The 7,500-nt window shown below is 39.8% G+C and overlaps 1 protein-coding gene across 1 annotated transcript in view; it reads left to right on the top strand.

Annotated features, from left to right (window-relative positions):
• Positions 1-184: 184 nt before the first annotated feature.
• LOC149437379 (SKI family transcriptional corepressor 1-like) overlaps positions 185-7,500 on the top strand; it is a gene marked incomplete at its 3' end in the record, with an annotated part of 73,752 nt that continues 66,436 nt past the window's right edge. The window contains exon 1 of the mRNA XM_089660978.1: positions 185-503. The remainder of the gene's footprint in view (positions 504-7,500) is intronic.

Below are 7,500 nucleotides of genomic sequence, written 5' to 3'. Positions count from 1 at the left end.
AATAATTATCATCTTCATGATTACACTTTTGTCGCACTGTCGGATTTAAAGGGGCCCGCACAGCAGAGTGCACAGAGAAGGGTGCAGCCCCCCCTTGTGATGGGAGGGGGAGGGGATGTGTGGTGGGGGGGGGGGGAGGGGGAGCTGATAAACCCTCACAGGTGAATAATCCCCCCACTTACCTCTCGGATTTGCTGCAATTCTCACTCTTTGGGAGACACAAAGCCCACCCTGTGCTGGCTGGACAAGTGGCTGCATGCAAGGGGTTAATGTGAAGATGTCATTGCTAAGTGGAGTCGCCTCCCTATTATTGTAGCTGTCACTGGATCATTGGGAGTGCTCAGATCTCATCCCAGCACTGTGTGAGCGGACCTGCACCTCCTCTGCTGGACTCCCCGGCTCCATGTCCTGCCCGACCCTCAGCCCACAAGAGCGCCATCCATAGGCAGCACCGACCTGGAGACACTGGAGGACGTAGGAGGACCCATCCACAGCTCACAAGGGTAAGAGAGGATGGGGCGATGGGCTTCTTACTACAGATTCCATTATTTCAATGAAATGTACATACTATACATTCAACATCTTAGACATGCAAACTCCATGCAGATATATTTCTGACCAGGGCTGGGATTGGGAAGGGGGGGGGGGGGCCGGTGCTGATCTTAAATACACCACCAAAAGAAGGCAAAGCAGCTCCAGAGTTTGTAACATATGTAACCATGTGCTATACAAAGGAAACCAGTCCTTTTTTTTTAATTACCGGTATTTATATAGCGCTGACAGTCAAGGAACCGCTGTACATACCGTGCATTCCCATCAGTCTCTGTCCTCCAGGAGCTTACAATCTAATGTCCCCCACAGACATACACATATCTGGGTCAATTTAGATAGAAGCCAGGAAGTGGAGGAAATCAAGGCAATGAAAGGGAGCGCAGACAAACTCCATGCGGATAGCGTCCTGGCCAGCGGTCCCCCCAGTGCTGATCTGACATACACAACCAAAGAAAGACAGTTCTGGAGTTTGTGGTGATATATGTAGGTATGTAGGGTTAAGGCACAAAGCAAACAAAGTTATCCTTACAAAAATTATATATATATATATATATATATATATATATACACACATATAATATATGTGTGTGTATATATATTTATATATATATATATATATATATATATATATATACACACACATATAATATATATGTGTGTGTGTATATATATATATATATATATATATATATATATATATATATACACACACATATAATATATGTGTGTGTATATATATTTATATATATATATATATATATACACACACACATATAATATATATGTGTGTGTATATATATATGTATATATATATACACACATATATATATATATATATATATATATATATATATTTAAATTTTTGTAAGTATAAACAAATAAATAAATGTATGTATATATATATATATATATATATATATATATAATTTTTTTTTTATTCATTTATTTTGCATACTGTACATTCACATCAGTCCCTCAAAAGAGCTCGCAATCTAATAACCACCACACACTATACAATCTCTCATCAACTTTGCAAGTGCAGGGGTCTGTCTGACTGGATGCAAATGGAAAGTTTGTCCCCCCGATACACAGTCCCCATAAATCGAAAAGGAGATTGTATGGCTAGCCTAAGGTACCTATCTCACATGCAAGGGCAATTAACCTATACTAACATGTCACATGCAAACTCCATGCAGATAGTGTCCTAACTGGGAACTCCAGTACTGCAAGGCAGAGGTGCTAAATTCCCAGCCACGGTGCTGCCCTGTGTTCCTGGTGGCAGTGATGACCTTAGAACGTTTCAGAACGCTTTAATACGACCGTTTTCCTGCGTTTTAGAGCGTTGAGATGACCCCCCCCCCCCAGCCCAAAAAAACATGTGCAGGTGACAATCCATTGTCTCCGGCAGCCGTGCGTGCCCATTCTGTGTAATTACAATGCAATCTCCTTCATTAGGTGATCTCTTTAGGATAAGCCGCTTTTATTCGCTTTATTCCCTCTTTAGTCTCTCCCTCTCCTGCTCTTCTTGGACTTGTACAGTTAAATAAACTAATCTTCTCCGGGATTATCCCCTGCGGAGACTTAGAAAGGACGAAGATCTGGATTTGGAAAGACCAAAAAAATGAATAAAAATACATAAAAACAAACACAAAAAAATAAAAAAGAACTCCAAAGGGGTTACCAGGGAGAGAATTTTTAGAGCAAAGAAATTAGTAACAGAAACAAATCGGGCGTTTAATAATCCAATTGCAATCTGCATGTCGGAAATACAGGTTTAAACGAATTAGGAATGGAGAGCAGACGTTGGAGGTGAAATAGCAGATCTGTATTATATGTATGGCTGAACATGACAGATAAGAGCAATTATGGTTTGTTTGGGCTTGGACGGTGCGAGCAAACAGCCTGCGGCTACCAATATAAGTGCCCTATGTGCAGGGCAATGCTCAAATGCTGCTTGAGTGGAACAATTATTCAGATTTTCCTTCCATTGTCCATGGGGCAGGGAGATCCTGGCTGGGGTTGGTCCACTCCTGGTTAGGGTTAGTCCATGGTACAGTAAGCTGGCCACTTGGACCACTATCAGACAAGAGATGGGGGCTGTGTGGTCAATAGACGTTAACAAGATAGGACTTGTAGGGAGGAAATCATTATTTATTATCGAGTTAGAGTCACAGAAGAGATGATGTTAGTCCATTCCTGGTTGGGGTTAGTCCACTCCTGATTGGGGTTAATCTACAGGACAGCAAACTGGCCACTTGGACCACTATCAGACAAGAGATGGGGGCTGTGTGGTCAACAGAAGGTAACGAGATAGGACTTGTATGGAGGAAATCATTATTTATTATCGAGTTAGAGATACAGAAGAGATGATGTTAGTCCACTCCTGGTTGGGGTTAGTCTACAGGACAGTAAGCTGGCCACTTGGACCACTATCAGACAAGAGATGGGGGCTGTGTGGTCAACAGAAGGTAACGAGATAGGACTTGTATGGAGGAAATCATTATTTATTATCGAGTTAGAGATACAGAAGAGATGATGTTAGTCCACTCCTGGTTGGGGTTAGTCTACAGGACAGTAAGCTGGCCACTTGGACCACTATCAGACAAGAGATGGGGGCTGTGTGGTCAACAGAAGTGAACAAGATAGGACTTGTAGGGAGGAAAGCATTCTTTATCATGGAGTTAGAGTCACAGGAGAGATGATGTTAGTCCATTCCTGGTTGGGGTTAGTCCACTCCTGGTTGGGGTTAGTCTACAGGACAGTAAACTGGCCACTTGGACCACTAAGAAACAAGAGATGGAGGCTTTGCGGTCAACAGAAGGTAACGAGATAGGACTTGTAGGGAGGAAATCATTATCATGGAGTTAGAGATACAGAAGAGATGATGTTAGTCCACTTCTGGTTGGGGTTGATCTACAGGACAGCAAACTGTCCACTTGGACCACTATGAAACAAGAGATGGAGGCTTTGTGGTCAACAGAAGGTAACGAGATAAGACCTGTAGGGAGGAAATTATTGTTTATTATGGAGTTAGAGATACAGAAAAGATGATGTTAGTCCACTCCTGGTTAGGGTTAGTCTACAGGACAGTAAACTGGCCACTTGGATCACAATGAAACAAGAGATGGGGGCTTTGTGGTCAACAGAAGGTAACGAGATAGGACTAGGGTGGAAATCATTATTTATCATGGAGTATGAGATACCGAGGAGATTATGTTAGTCCACTTATAGTTGAGGTTGGTCCACAGGATAGTAAACTGTCAACGTGAACCACTGAGCTTTACAGAAGAGATTATGCTAGTGCCCTACACTCCTGGCTAGGGTTAGTTCACTCCTGGTTGGGATTAGTCTACAAGAGAGTAAGCTGGCCACTTGGACCACTGTCAGACAAGAGATGGGGGCTGAGTGGTCAACAGAAGGAAACAAGATAGGACTTGTAGGGAGGAAATAATTATTTATCATGGAGTATGAGATACAGAAGAGATTATTTTAGTCCCCTTATGGTTAAGGTTAGTCCACAGGACAGTACTTGGACCACTGAGCTTTACAGAAGAGATTATGCTAGTGCACTGCTCGTTGGGGTTAGTCCACTCCAGGTTGGGGTCAGTCCACTCCGGGTTGGGGTTAGTCCACAGGACAGTAAACTGGCCACTTGGACCACTAAACATCTTAAATTGAACAAGAGATTGGGGGGGCTGTTTGGTAAATAGAAGGTAACTAGATAGGGCTTGTAGGTGGGAAAGAGCTATTTATCATGGAGCAAGAGATACAGAAGATATGATGTTGGTCCACTCCTGGTTAGGGTTAGTCCACAGGACAGTATACTGACCATTTGGATCACTAAGCTTCCTAAATAAAATAAAAGATGGGGGCGGTCTGGTCAGCAGACAATAACAAGACAGGGCTTTTAGCAAGGAAAGTTATTTATCATGCAATAATAGATACAGAAGAGGTGATGTTAGTCCACTCCTGGTTGGGCTTAGTGCACAGGACAGTAAACTGACCATTTGGATCAATGAGCTGCCTAAACTAAACAAGAGATGGGGGCTGTCTGGTCAATAGAAGGTAACAAGATACAGCTTGTAGGAAGAAAATAAATAATTATGTATCATCGCGTAAGAGACACAGAAGAGGTGATGTTAGTCCACTCCTGGTTGGAGTTAGTCTCCTCCTTATTGGGGTAGTCCACAGGACAGTAAACTGACCATTTGGACCACTGAGCTTCCTAAATTAAGCAAAAGATGGGGTGTGTCAGGTCAAAAGAAGGTAATAAGATAAGACTTGTAGGAAGGAAAGAGCTGTTTATCATGGAGTAAGTAATACAGAAGAGGTGATGTTAGTCCTCTCCTGCTTGGGGTTAGCTCACAAGACAGTAAACTGGCCACTTGGAACATTAAACATCTTAAAAACTAGAAGAGATTGGGGGCTGCCTGGTCAACAGAAGGTACAAGTTAGGACTTGTAGGGAGGAAAGAGCTTTTTTATCACGTAGTACTTATCACAGGAGAGATGATGTTAGTCCACTCCTGATTGGGGTCAGTCCACTCCTGGTTGGGGTTAGTCCACAGGATAGTAAACTGGCCACTTGGACCACTGAGCTTTTTAAATCAAACACGAGACGGGGGTTGTCTGGTCAACAGAAGGTAACAAGATAGGACTTGTAGGGAGGAAAGAGCTTTTTATCACGTAGTAATTATCACAGGAGAGATGATGTTAGTCCACTCCTGGTTGGGGTCAGTCCATTCCTGGTTGGGGTTAGTCCACAGGACAGTAAACTGGCCTCTTGGACCACTGAGCTTTTTAAATCAAACACGAGACGGGGGTTGTCCGGTCAACAGACGGTTACAAGATAGGGCTTGCAGGCAGTAAGTAAAGAGCTATTTATCATGGAACAAGTAATACAGAAGGGATGATGTGTGAGGTTCAGGGAAGGACACAACTTTTCTAGCTGGGAGAATGGTACCTTTTATTATTATATTATTATTATTGTTATTATTATACAGGATTTATATAGTGCCGACAGTTTGCTCAGCGCTTTTAGAAGGACACTTAAGTTGGCAATACCTTACACCAGCCTTTTTCAACCTTTCTACCCCCTAAAATAATTTTCTGATCTTGGGGAACCTTACTAAAACCAACTCATCTGGGGACAATAAAAAAAATGTTTTATACATTGTCAGGAAGAATAAAACCCTTGCGGCGGTGGTCAGAATGGCGCACTTACAGATAACCAGGGTGATCATTGGTGTCATGCTCCTGGCTTGGCGGTGTGGTGTTGGTTCTTGGATTATGTGGGCACCATCACATCGGAGGTCAACCATCCACAGCTCAAAGATCCCCCAGCAACTCCTGGGAGAAGCCAAGGGTTCCATGGAACCCATTCTTTAGAATGTTTGTCCTAGATCATCTCCGTTGGAATGACCAACATTCTAAATTCCAACACCAATAAAATATGAGGACAATCCTAATCAATCCATTCAATTGCTATCCAATCATGAAAGCTGGTATCCTTCCTTCATAGTTAATATTAGATTGTACAATCAGATTGTATAGTGCATGGCCAGCCTTAGGAGTCCAATAGAAGAAGGTCAAAGATCAAGCTTTGGTCAACCACTGTGCAATCTCCAAAATTCTGCATTCCAACGTCAATAAAATATGAGGACAAACCTAAACAATCTATTCAATTATCATCAAATCAAGAAGGCTCTTGCACTTGCTGATTCCAGATCTAAATGAGATTGTACAACCAGATTGCATAGTGTATGGTCAGCTTTGGGAGTCAAAGAGAAGAAGGTCAATATCGGGCTTTGGGCAAACAGCAGAGTCAAGGTGAACCAGGGAACAAAGGGGACACAGGGTGCCATTGTCAGCTTAGGATCAGGTATTCCTGAACTTCTCTGCCTGTCTGGCTAATCTAATTAGACACCAATACCCTCCAATGTACAAGAAGTATTTGGTCTTCGTCAGCCATCTCTTTCTAGACTGATCTAATTATAATTATGAAAACTAAGGATGTATCTTATCATTTCCTCAGTAGACTTCATGATTATAATTTAAAACTCTATCAGGAGAGTAGCTTGTTACTTTAAATTTTCTAAGATTAACAATCGGTTTAAAAAAAAAAAAAATGTGTCAAACCAAATGAAATCCAAATTGGCATAAAAAAAAAACATAACCCTAAATTTGTATTTTGTAATATTATTCAGATTTTTATTTTTGTAACCGTTGTAAAGCTAGATTTTTAGAATTGAGAAGACGTCAGATATTGACTTGTAATAATTTAAAATAAATAAAGCAAGGATAAATTAGCTTTATTTTATTTGTTTTCATTTTAGGCAGATTACTCTACAGATTAAAAAAAAACAAAATACAAAAGACACATTGTCTGCATATTAGCTTTATTTTATTTTTATTGTTTTTTATTTTAAGCAGATTACAGATAAAAAAACCCACAAAAGACAATATTGTCTAGAATAGATATTAGCTTTATTTTATTATTATTTTTTTTTATTTTAAGCAGATTGCAGATTTAAAAAAAAAATACAAAAAGACACATTATCTATATTTTAGCTTTGTTTTATTTTAAACAGATTACTGTACAAATACAAGAAATAAAAAAAACACATTGTCTGCATATTAGCTTTATTTTATTTTATTTTATTTTAAACAGATTTCTGTACAAATACAAGAAATAAAAAAAACACATTGTCTGCATATTAGCTTTATTTTATTTTAAACAGATTACAAATAAAATAAATAAAAAAGACAAATTGTCTACATATTAGCTTTATTTTATTTTATTTTAAACAGATTACTGTACAAATACAAGAAATAAAAAAGACACATTGTCTACATATTAGCTTTATTTTTTTTTTAAAAAAAGCAGAATACTGTACAGATACAAGAAATAAAAAAAGACACATTGTCTACATATTATCTTTATTTATTT

The sequence above is a fragment of the Staurois parvus genome, unplaced genomic scaffold (assembly GCF_062004578.1).
Source record: "Staurois parvus isolate SC_StPar_1 unplaced genomic scaffold, SC_StPar_1.0 ptg001300l, whole genome shotgun sequence".
Classification (NCBI taxonomy): Eukaryota; Metazoa; Chordata; class Amphibia; order Anura; family Ranidae; genus Staurois; species Staurois parvus.
The sequence above is the reverse complement of the archived record's forward strand: the minus strand, read 5'-3'. Positions and strand labels throughout refer to the sequence as shown.